Source organism: Protopterus annectens, chromosome 10.part0 (assembly GCF_019279795.1).
Source record: "Protopterus annectens isolate FY-2018-M chromosome 10.part0, PAN1.0, whole genome shotgun sequence".
Taxonomy (NCBI): domain Eukaryota; kingdom Metazoa; phylum Chordata; order Ceratodontiformes; family Protopteridae; genus Protopterus; species Protopterus annectens.
The window spans coordinates 1,025,547,886-1,025,560,982 of record NC_056744.1 but is presented as its reverse complement, the minus strand read 5'-3'; the positions used below and the strand labels follow the sequence as shown (position 1 = coordinate 1,025,560,982).

At 42.7% G+C, this 13,097-nt stretch overlaps 1 protein-coding gene across 3 annotated transcripts in view; it reads left to right on the top strand.

Moving 5' to 3' along the window:
- ACADM (acyl-CoA dehydrogenase medium chain) overlaps positions 1–13,097 on the top strand; it is a 633,245-nt gene that overhangs the window by 576,443 nt on the left and 43,705 nt on the right. The window lies entirely within an intron of this gene.

The window sequence follows — 13,097 nt, the reverse complement described above, 5'->3', positions numbered from 1 at the left end:
ATGTCTTTCAGGAGTATGATGTGGGACTTTGCCTATTGAAATCAAGACATGGAGAAGCTCAAGCATGTTTTCCTGTTTGACTAGACTTGAGGTGAGTTTGTTGTTGTTGATCTAGATTTAGAGAGCTCCACCTATGCTCCCTACCTGTGCAATACATACCCTGAATTTGTGAAAAGCATTGCAGTCATGCAAAGCAGGGATACTCTCTGTGGATTTAAACTATGTCTTGGGGACTGCACAGATGCCCACATTCTGTAGGATGAGAAGAGCCTGGAGGGAGTGGAGTTATTTGTTAAGGCTCCTGGCATTGTGCAGTAACACTTTTTAAATTCCCTTGGTTGATTTTGCTATGTCAGAAAGTTTTTCATTTTGGCATTTCCTAAAAAAGGCACTGTGGGAGAGGACAATGTTTTAGCCAAAACTAGAAAGTTTAGAGGAACAGGTACAGACCATCCTTGGCAAAGCAATGTGGTCTGTTGACCATATCTTCCATAATGTTGTACACACACACCCTTGGAATGACAGCAGAAACTAAGCCAATTATTGAAGTCAGTCAGTCATCTTTGTGAATATTGTGGTATCATTCTTGGTTAAGGTAGAATGCTGCTTAGTGCTAGACACATACCAGCTTAGGTTTTGCCATAGTTCGAGAGCTTCATAATGTCTGTCTCCAGATAGTCCAGGGAGGTGTGTCTTATGTCATTTACACCCACATGGATTGTGACTAAGTCATACTGGTACTTGTAGTATAAATGAGTACATGGGTGATTTGGCCGATCCTGGCCCTGTCAGACAGCAGACCTTGATTTTCTTCTTATTCTGCTTTGTAAATGGCACATTTATATGTTCCACAATGGAGTCTCATATTAAGATATTGGGTAATGTGTTGGCTTGTCTTATGGGCTTTGTAGTTGAGGCTTCAAAAAGTGTGGCTGTGTGTTGGGTTGGGTGTTATTTTTGTGAACTGCTTTGGGGTTGCTGAGGATTTCTTTTGCAGGTCAAACGTCTCGGATGTCTTTGGGGTTTAGGAAGGTTACTTTTAAGTGCCTCAGCATATGTCTGTCTATGTGTTGGGTCAGTACTGTGTGTGGTTGACATAAGGCTTATGTTAATGGCAACCTGATGATTTCAGGTGCCTTTGTGTGAGTCTTGCCACTAGTGATACTGTGTAATCACAGCTGTCAATTACTGTATCCGTTTCTCTAAGGATTAGTTGGTTGTCAGTGAACATGAGACAATTCTTGCATTGTCTCAAGATGCCCATATCTACCAAGCTGGCAGTGGAGAAATTGGGAAAGTACCCATCCTTGTTGTCCCATCTCTTTTTGGTGAACTACAGAAGGGTGGTGCATCAGGGTAACTTGAGTACTGGGAGGGTGGAAACTACAACTAGACTGTGTATGACTGAATTTGTGTGGTAGTGCTCCTTAATGCTTAAGCAAGTTGCCCTTTGCACAGCTGAGTACTTTGTAAAGTTACAGAAGGAGTTTTATTGGGAAAATTTAGTTTCTAACTTCCTAAATGCTACTGCACAGCAAACAGCGGAATTTATAAAACTAAAAAGTTCTTTGGTCAATTAAATTATTTCACTTTTAGCCTCCCATTGTGTTTACCAACTTGAATGGACCAGGCTAACTTTCTATCACTAGAACTGTAGTCCCAGTCTTTATATAAAATAAAAACACAACTTAGCCAAAAATGAAGAGGTACCAGAAACAAATCAAATTATATAGATCTGAAGTTTTTCATTTGATCTTCAAATGAAAGAAAAAAAAATTCAGAAGAAAATACAAAACCCCAATGGAGCTCAGAAAATCGCAGTCCTGATTCTGAAGGAAATGTGGCAAACTCCGTTTGAGGGGATGAGGGGAGAGCAGGGCATTATGTGTAGGGGAAGTGCTCAGATTTTTGGATCATACAGCTGTAGTATTCAACCAAGTCTGATCCGAACCCACAGGCTGAAGACAAATGAAAAAGCAACAACTCAAATGGAACATTATGGTAACTTTTTTTACTAGTAATTATAATGTGATTCTAACGCAGACAAGCCAGCAAAGAGGAATACACTTTAAGGAGGTTTCAAAGCACAGTAGCAGCAATTGCACCAAGGACAAACAAATACTCTTTACAGTGATGAAGTGCAGAAAAATGCAATAAAATAATTGAAAATGCAGCAGCAGTCTTCAGAAATAACTTTAAAAAGTGGATTATTTCAATATAAAGTACTTAGCCTAGGTGATACCAGATACAAGCAGAACACTCAGAGAACACAGATGATGCCATGTGACCTCTGCAGAACTCAGCCAAGAGCTGAGCAAATACGCTGAATATATGAACTCAAAGAAACGTGACTAAACCAACTAAAAAGCTCTCTGGCCAATGAAACAATCACACTTTATGTCTCCATGTGTCTTACCCAACTTGGACAGACCAGGTTACCTTTCTACTGCCACTAGAATTCCAATCTGTCATCTTAATGTAAGGTACCAAGTAGCTACAAGAAACAATTCTCACTATAAGCCTCCCTGTGTGTTTCCCATCTCGGACAGACCAGGCTACCTTTCTACAGCGACTAGAATGGCTATCCCAGTCTTCTTTTTTAAACACCTTTATTAAACTTGTAGTTAAGACATAGGCAAACGTGCATTAACAGAAAAGAAAAAAAAAATATTTTTCCATTTACATACATTTATACATCACGTATACAGATATATATATGTGTGTGTGTGTATATATATATATATATATATATATATATATATATATGTATATATACTGTTTTTTTAATTATCACCAGTCCAACATTTCAAAAATTGCAGAATTCCTTCCTTCTCATAAACCTCACTCCTTCTCCTCCTCCTCCTCCAGATCATTATTTTGCATGCATTGTTCCCAAAATTTCCATTTATTTGTATGTAATTTTCTACTTCCCTTTTCTAAAGATCCCTCTTCCACCTGTAATATTCAGTACTCAAAATGCAGTTGGTTTAGACTTTGATTTCCTTTTTCTATCAGTTGATGTTTTGGCAGCCAGCAGAATTAAACTTAAGGCCTTACTGTGTCTAGACAATTCTGATCCTGTATCCCAGCTGAAAAAAATCATATCCTTAGTTACAGCTATTTGCTCACCTAATATTTCTGACAGCCTGTTCTGAAGGCAATTTTTAAAATCTGCCAACTCATTACACTCCCAAAACACGTTCCCAGTTAGCTCTTTCTTCCCCATCGCACTTCCATCATTTGCTATCCGAGGAAAAGTTTATTTAAGTCTGCTTGGGGTATAACAATATGTATGCAAACACTTCCAAGCAAAGATCTTAAACCTTTTGGACTTACTTATGTCTTCCCATTGTTCTTTTGAAAATTCCGTTTCCAGTCTCTCTTTCCAATAATTTGTAAACTCCTTTGATTGATATAGTTGCAGCAATGAAAAAACTGGATCAAAACCATGGTAGAGCAGAGCTCAACAGTAAACAAATGAGCAGACAAGGCTAAAAAAACAAAGGATTTTGCAAACGTCGTAAAAATCTTTTAATGTAAAAAGCTTTCGGATAACAAAATCCTTCATCGGTGTAAGTAAGTGATACTTACACTGATGAATGATTTTTTTTTATCCAAAAGCCCTAATTCTTATAGTTATCATGCAGTATTGTATATGCCATATCACTCAAGATTCCCCTATCCCTTTCCCTATACTGTGATAAATAATCAGTGCTAGGGAAAACGGTCGCCAGGCTAAAGGCAAAATGTTGTCTTGGCCTTATCCCACTCTTATTACCTTCCCCATCTTAGTAATATGCTCCCAGTACCTTTGTTCCTTTGCCAGTTTTCTCTAGTAATTTACGGCACCCCTCTTGCCTATTTGCTGTACCCCTACTTGCAGTCATCTTTATTGGCAAAATCTCCTTTCTTCATTCTCGTATTAGCTTAGTTCTTAGAGTACTTTCTGTTTCTTTATGAATATAATGTTCTGTATGGTGTCATTCTCCTTCAGGTTCTGCATCCAAAATCTTAATCTCCCTCTCTTTCTTGAACCTCCCCCCCCTTCATCATCATCCCTTTCCATTTTGAAATGTAAGCTTCTGCTTTGTGTTCTGTGTATGAACCTTAACTGTGTAGCTGTAAAATATCCCTTCAAATCAGGTAATCCTAAACCACCTTGTTGTATTGGAAGGATCAGCTTATCCCACTTAACTCTTGCTCTCCTCCCATCCCAAATAAATTCCTTCACCTCTTTATTATTGTCCACAACTTTGTTTGAAGTTCCAATCTTAAAGTAAAAACACACATTAGTTTGCTAATAAGTGAAAAGGAACCAGAAACAAATCACTGGATGCAACAAGAAATTTTCACTTTAAGCCTCCCTGTGTGTTTCCCAACTCGGATAGGTCAGGCTACCTTTCTGTTGCCATTAGAATTGTAGTCTGTATTTTTAATGTAAAAACACACTTTAGTTAGCCAGAAGTGAAAAGGTACCAGAAACACATCAAATGACTAGACATAAGTACATACAAGGCATTTCAAAGGTTGACAAGCCAGCAATGAAAAATGCACACTTTAAGGGAGTTTCAGAGGATACTAACCGTTTAAGGGGAGGGCCTTCACAGTTTCTTCTGTCAGTGCCCAGTAAGATGAGCAGAGGAGATTAGACTGGCAGGAGCTTCCAGGGCCAAGTATGCAGCAAATGAGAGTGGAAGTAGCTTCCAAAGCCAGATATACAGTAGGAGATGGCAGCTGAAAAGCCTCCAAATTTAAAAGCACAGCGGGAAAGGACTGAATAGATGGTAAACAACAAAAGTGATTTAAATGGTAAGGTAGGTGCAGTAGTTGGTATACTTCGGATGCAAAATAGAGTCCAAATGCTTGGGTTCCCATCTCCCAAGCTTCCAAGAGTCTGAAGAAACCACTCTTGACCAAAACCGCCACTCCATAACTATTTTTCAGTTTCTTGAAGCAGATATGAGGTACTATTTTTTTTTAAATTATATATAAAATTGGCTAGCGCATGTAAGACTTCTTGAATGAAACATATATTTGATGTCCATGTTATAAACACATACCAGAACAGTTACTACTAAAAAAATACCTAGATGCCATGTTCCAGAATAATCTTAAATTCTGTCATCACTTTATGTATAGACAAAAAAACATTGTGAATGCTCACCTGACTTGCATGGGGTAAAATTTTTGAGATAAAATAGTAATGAGGTTGAAGATTCGATATCTTTCACAATTTAAGGCATACTGACTAGTGATTTTCTCGCAAGAGCAGCTACCACCCCATCTCTAGTCTCTCATATTTATTAGGTGGAATTAGACATGCACTCTAACCTAAACCTAATTAATCTGAATAAATTAAGTGAATCATTTACAACTTTTTTTTTCTTTGGTCCTCAGTTATAATTATGACATTGTGTTAATTACATGCTGGTCCACTTAGCACAGTAGTCAGAAAAAAGTGTTAATAACACTACGGACAAAACTAGTAAGAATGGCTTGTGTTTATATGAAACGGTGCATCATAATTTGCAAGTCATACAAATAAAACTGACTAGAATCACTTAAAACTGGTACTCCTACCAGCTCACAGTTATACTGGAATTCTTTAACTGAAAAATCTGAAATGGTAAGTTTTCATTTCAGATGAACACAACAATAGATGTTCTGTAGTCCTGTCTCGCCTTCATTCTTACATATGGCTTTGGAACCGATCCTCGGCTCCGACTTAGCGTATTCCAAAGCTCAAGGTCTCTTAGTTGGCTCGTGGCTAGGTAGGTATCCCATAGAGCACTAGTACAATTCCCAGATCTCGTTTGCCGCGTATACGAGTTCAGAAGTGCTTCTTGCTTGGCCGTGGCTTAAGTTTAAACTTTTTGTATTATTAACACTTTACTGTTTTCTATAGCTAGTTATTTTATCACTAGATAGTGCTTAGTAGTGGTAGGAGTGTTTACAGAGTTTTGGAGTGTTTCTGATAGTTAAATTAGTTAGTTTGTTGAGAACTCGTTGGCCCTTGTTGTTCTCCGTTTGGTATCCTGTGTGCTAGTTTTCTCATTAACTTTGATATTTCACAGGTCCGCGATTAATTAGGAACTTATTCCTCACTTTATATTTACATATATATTGTGTGCAGTGTTTGTTGCTAGTCTTGTTACAGAGTTTTCTCAGTGGGTCCGTGTTTTGGGCCTTGGTTTTCTAATTTAGAATATTTAGCTTGCGTGCAGTGTTGTTTGCTAGTTCCTTGCCTGCTACTAGTTTCTTTTGTTTTCTATGACTTAGCCTATCCGTTAAGTTAGAGAACCTAGTCCTCTATTTTCGTATTTTCCTCGGGGCTAGGCCCGTTTAAGTTAGAGGACCTAGTCCTCATTGTGCTTGTTGTGTGTCTGCTTTGATTACATAGCTCATCAGCATGTCTAAAGACCACAAACCTTTGGGTTTCAAAAAATGTATAAAGTGCTCCCAGACGATGTCAGTTATGGATGGCCATAGTCATTGTGTATATTGTTTCGGAGCCATTCATTTGCAGGGAACTTGTTTATTCTGCCATTCCATTAGCTCCAGAGTTCTCCAGGAATGGAAGAACAAGTTAATTTTGAAAGGTCTCCTCAAGCCTTCCTTCGAGGAAGACTTAGCGAGTTCTTCTTCTTCATCCAAATCACATTCTTCCAAGAAAGAGAAGGTTAAGTTTGCCAAGAGGCATTCTCTGGCGCCGACTAATGTAACGGAACCTCTTCAGAAACAATCTAAACTGGATGAGACTTCTGCCTCCTCGGCTCCACTGTCCTCTGAGCCGGTCGAGGTTGTTGATGCTGTCATGTCAGTGTCGGCCTCAAGCCTTTCGGAGCTGACTACTGAAAAACTACATTGGAGCCAGTCAAGAGACCCTTTGCTGGTCTCCCCAACTTTAAGATCTTCAATTCTGCAGAGATCCAGATCGCCTACCCTGTCATCCAGAGCCTCCAGGAGCCTGTCAGAGGAAGATGTGGAGAGAGTAGTGCTTAGACTCCTGAAGTCGTCTGCTTTGCTCAAATTGATGTTGGGCCGAACCAATCAGTTTCGGAGCCACCTGAGTCCATCCTCCCTGTTGTGGTTCCTCCTCCAAGCCGAGTCAGGCCTTTGGAGCCGGTGTTTTCGGTGCCACTTGTGGAACCCTCGGTTCCAGCTCCCCTCGTGGCTGTCTCGGAGCCGAGTTCCACTCCGACAACTTCGGTGCCATCCGTGGTGTCTAGGAGCCCAAGCTCACCGGTCGGCCCTGACAGGGACACTTGGACCCGAACCTCTTCGGTTCCAAGTCTCCATCTCGGTGTGTCTGCTAGGGTGAACTCAGAGCCGGTCGCTCTGGAGCTGATGACTACCTCCGTTTCCTCAGAGCTGAGGCTGTCTTCGGAGCCGGAGAGATCTGCTTTTGAGATGATGAGGAGTGTGCTGTCTCGCTCATCAGCTCCACGCAAGGGTACCAACGCTCCCCCCCCCACCCCAAGCACCGATCTCTGTCTTAGCACCTACAGCAGAGACACACAGCCTCAGGAGCCCCCGGTGGGTGGCCCCCAGTCTTCCAAGACCTCCCCGTAGTACGCTTCTGAGGAGCCCCCTTGGAAGAGGACATGCAAGAGGAAGCATGTGGACTCCCAGGATAAGTCCATCACTTCAGACACTGACCTCGAGGAGTCAGAAGGGTCCCCAAGTTGTCCTCTGAAGATGTCTCTTTTGTAGACATCTTAGAGATGCTTAAGCAGAGAGGCAGCTGGCCCACTGTCACCCCTTCTGATGAGTCATACCTGAAGGCTTTCGGGTCTCAACCTTCAGCCTCTTGGGTGTCTCCAACTTTTGATGAACAAAAAAAAAAAAAAAAAAAAAAGACCTCGTTAGTCGGAAGTTGTGGGAGACTCCTGATGCAGTGGAGCCAGTTCCCAGAAGACCCAATAAATTTCTGTCTGCCCCCAAAGAGAAAGATTTTTTATCCAAGGGCATGCCTGTAGATGCCATGGTGGTGGCGGCCACTAAGAAGGAGCTAGCGGAGACTTCTTCATCTGTCCATCTGCCGAATAAGGAGTCTCTAATGATAGACAGATATGGGAAGCGTATCTTTTCTTCAGCGGCTTTCACACTCAGATCGCTGAACTATCGAACACATTTTACGAGGCTTCAAAGAGATCTCCTTAAGGAGTTAGGAGATGCTCTTCAAGGTACATCTACTGAAGGATTCCCTGAAAAGGTGTCTGCTCAGTTGTCCAGCTTAAATTCCATCGTGAATTCCTCCATGAGGCTGATCTGTTATGCAGCCGACGGAGCGAGCAGGGCAGCGGGTTCACGAGTTTCCCTTAGGAGATTCTCCTGAATACGCTTATATAATTTTGCGGAGCCATTCAAATCTACTTTTACCAATGCCCCCTTTGACGGTTCTTCATTGCTTGGACCTAAGGTAAAAGATACACTCACCAGGTGCAAGCAAGAAGGGAAAACCCTCTCTGCCGTGGGAGTACGTTTTACCGTCCCCTCTAGACCATATCCCAAGGGTCAGAGAGGTGGTAAGATGTGGTTCAAGAAGTCCCAGAGATTTTTCCCGGATGCACATTTTGACTCCTCCTTCAGAGGCAGAGGAGGAGGAGCTAATGGTAGACGTCGTCCTAGAGGCAGGGGCAGCCCGCAAAACCAGGGAGGCTGCTATTCGTTTCTGGGCCATCCCTATCAGCGTTCCATATGTGGGACCCGGCTGTGTTTCTCTGGAGCCATTCAGGGGTCGCATATCTTTGTATCTAGAAGCCTGGGTAAACATCACCCAAGACAAATGGGTACAAAGAATAATCACCAGAGGTTACTCCATACTCCTTTCTCTTCCACCTCACACTCCCAAGAAGATCCCAGATGTTCCACCCAATCACAGGGATCAAGCAACTGTAGAAGTGAAAAGGTTGCTCACAAACAGTCATCCAAACCGTCCCCACAGACCAGATAGGATTCGGAACTTACTCCAGATTCTTTTTAGTGCCAAAATGTACAGGGGACTGGAGGCCCATCATGGACCTCAGCAAACTAAACAAATCCATAAAGAAGGCCAAGTTCCAGATGGTGGCACTGCAGTCTGTACTCCCTTTGTTAGGGAAAGACAATTGGATGTGCTCCATGGACCTCCAAGTTGTGTACTATCATATACAAATGGACAGAGCGTCGAGGAGCCACTTACACTTTCGGCTGGGAGCCAGTCACTACCAATTTTGTGCTCTGCCCTTTGGTCTCACCACAGCCTCCAGGTTGTTCACCAATGTATGGCAGTAGTGACAGCTCACCTGAGACGTCTAGGATTCCAAGTATTTCCATACCTGGACGACTGGCTTCTGACCACCTCCACCAGGCATCTACTCCTACAAACCAGAGATTCCACTATCCAGCTTTGTTCCCAGTTGGAGATGACTATACACTGGGAAAAGTCAGCCTTATCGCCCACTCAGTTTGTGACTTTTATAGGTGCAGAAATGGACACAGTCGCCATGTTAGCTCGTCTACCTGCAGAAAGAGCGCAGGACCTCAGCCAACAAATTCTCCATCTACTTCCTCTAAAGAAAGTCAAGGCAAAGACAGTGCTGAAACTCTTAGGGGCCATGGCCTCCAGCATAATGTTAGTCCCTCTCGCCAGATTACATATGCAAATTCTCCAGTGGCTTCAATCGTCCCAGTGGTCCTTATCTCACCACGTCATCATCACAGAGTCTTGCGAAAAGGATCTCCGTTGGTGGATTCAACCCGACCAACTGACAAACAGGTACTCTATTCCTTCCTCGCCAACCCGTTGCTACTGTGACCACGGATGCCTCACAGATGGGGGGGGTGGCATTATCTAGGCAGGACTGTCCAAGGCACATGGCAAGATCACGAGGTTCACCTGCATATCAATGTCCAAGAGATGAGAGCAGTGCTTCTAGCGTTGCAAGCACTTCACAACTGTCTTCCTCTAGGTACGATAGCAATCCAATCAGACAACATGTCAGTGGTATGGTATCTCAACAAACAAGGAGGAACCAGATCTTACCCCCTTTGTTGAGAGGCACTTCGTGTTTAGGAGTGGGCAGTCTCTGTCGAGAGGTACTTCGTGTTTGGGAGTGGGCAGTCTCTTCCCAATGCTTTCTGGTGGCAACGCATGTCCCAGGGACAACCAGTGTGATAGCCGACAAACTCAGCAGGGCAATCTTGTTGCCTCACGAGTGGTCTCTGAATCAGGAAATAGTGGAACAATTCTTCCGCAAATGGGGACGGCCTTACTGTGATCTTTTCGCCAGTCGGATCAACTCCAAATGCAGCAGCTATTTCTCCCTTATCCCCCCTCCGGGGGAGTCACCGAGAGACGCAGTTGCTCACGATTGGCCCCTGGGACTCCTTTATGCTTTCCTTCCTTTTCCTCTCATTTCCAAAATGATTCAGAAGGCAAAGGTTTTGGGAAGCAAATTGATTCTCATCACTCCTTACTGGCCTCGTCAGATTTGGTTCCCCTTTCTCGGGCCTCATCTACTAAACGATCCATGGACACTGGACCCAGGGCCAGACCTCTTGACACACACGTCAGGCTCCCTTCATCCCTGCCTCCACACCCTCAACTTGACAGCGTGGCTGCTCCAATTCCATCCCTAGTCAGGCTTCATGATTTTTCACCTGCTGTGACCCACATCCTCACGTCTTCGCATAAACCTTCCACTAGGAAGTTATACACTAGCAAATGGAGAAGGTTTTCCATCTGGGCTGAAGAAAGGGATGTAGTAGATCCTTACACTGCATCCATCCCAATGGTTTTAGAATTTTTGTCTGAACTCTTCCATCAGGGGTCTGCTGCTGCCACAATTAGGGTCCAATTGGCCGTGATAATCTAATTTTCATTTGGGTCAACATGAGTCTAACCTGATGTCACACAGATTCTGTAAAACCTTCTTTAAGGGTACTATTTTGCTGAGATCCCCTTTTCAGGAACCGGTAGCTTCCTGGGATCTGAACTTTGTACTGTCCAAGCTAACCTCACCGCCTTTTGAACCTGCTCATTTGTGCCTACTGAAATTTCTGTCTTGGAAGACTTTGTTTCTAGTAGCCACCACATCAGCTAGATGAGTATCAGAGTTACAAGCACTGTCTATTAAGCCTCATTATTTGATTTTCCATAAAGACAGGAGTTTCTCTTCATACGAATCCTTCCTTTATACTTAAAGTTTGCTCTCACACTAACTTGAATCAAACTATAGACTTACTGGTGTTTTTCCCTAACCATTCTAACGGAGCAAAATACAAATTTCATCAATTGGATGTTCACAGGCAGTTACGGTTCTACCTTCACAGGACTAAGGAACTCAGAAAGTCAGACCAATTGTTCGTATCCTTCTTTGATTCTAGACTAGGTCTGCCAGTGTCTAAAGTGACCCTATCAAATTGGATTTTGAGCTGTATTTCCTTCATTTACTCCTCCAATGGAAAAACTCTACCGTTTAAGATTAAAGCTCATTCTACACTATCCCAGTCTACATCTGCTGCCTTCCAAGCCAGAGTTCCAATTGACAATATTTGTGCAGCAGCAACCTGGGCTACCCCTCATACCTTTATTACTCATTACAAATTGGACCTGACCTCAAGGGGTAGAGCCTTCTTTGGTTCCGCAGTACTCGGGAGTATTTTCCCGTGAGCCACCCAAGAATAAGGTGCTAGGGATGCTGTCCCAAATGCAAGAATGAAGGCGAGATAGGACTACAGAACATAAAGAAGTTATGTACTCACCATAATGTTCTGTGTTTGTAGTCCATCTCGCCCTTCATTTTTACGAACCCACCCACCTACCCCCATCCTGGAAGGATCTGGAGACAGAATAGTATTACTTTGGTAAGGTGGAGACCTTTCATTATTGTTGTTCTTTCTGGATAAGCTTAGTTCTGTCTTTCAATAGTTTAGCAGCAAGCAAGATCTGGGGATTGTACTGGTGCACTATGGGATACCTACCTAGCCATGAGCCAACTAAGAGACTTTGAGCTTTGGAATAGGCTGAGTTGGAGCCGAGGATCTGCTCCGAACCCATATGTAAGAATGAAGGGCGAGATGGGCTACAACCATGGAACGTTATGGTGAGTACAGAACTTCTTTTTGCTTTGTGGCACATGTAATTGACAAATGATTAACCTAGTGTTAACAACTCAACAGGAGAGAAAATGCTGACCCTTGTCTGGGGAATGAACCCAGGACCTCCCACATTCTGTGCTGCTGTTCCTGTAACTTAACCAACAAGGAGTCTCTAGACAGTTGGGTTCCTGGTTTCACTCAAGAGCCCTTATTTTTGCTTTCAACTAGGAAATCATCATAATGGTGATTTTAAACACTCAATCCTCCCAAATTTCAGAAACAACGTGACAGAAAAGGAAAGGCCTCTGGACTTACAAGGAGCTTCTGCCAGTTACATTGACAGCTGCATAGAATGTGAGGGGCCCTGGGTTCGATCTCCAGACAAGGATTAGTGTACAGCTCATGCTAGCTGATAAGATCATGGGTGGTTAACATTTCCTGCACTTAGCAACATCTTAACCTGAAAATTATTCTGGGTAGTACTTTCACTGAAATAATGGCATGCTGTCTTTAAGACGGTCAGTGAAAAGGGAGTCTAAAAATGTTTCATTGTGATCAGTGCTCTACTTTGGTAAATGAATGGAAAATAACATTTGCACGTCTGTCTATCTTGAATTCCCTGCTGATCCTCATCAGAAGTGAAAATGATTCTTTAAAGCAGAGATATAAATGCATTGGTCAACTCATACAGTCTGCAGTTGTAAAGTATAATCAGCCTGTACTCTTCTCTTCTGACCATGATCTTTCCCAAGATATTTGTCTTCTACCTTTGTACTACATTTTTGTAGTTGGTGTTGCTCACCTGTATTTTTCACTTCCCTTGCTCTAGCTATGCCCTACCCTTAACTATCTCCTTCTTGTACCTTCATCCTCTACTTTCATAGTTTAGAGTATTAGTATCACATTTTCTCTGCCTGTTCATTCTTTTTCCCCAGCTTCCTTCCTTTTTTGTCTTTTCCAAATCCCCTGAATAAACTACTCTTATCTGCCCTTCCCTTCCTCTTCTGAATTCC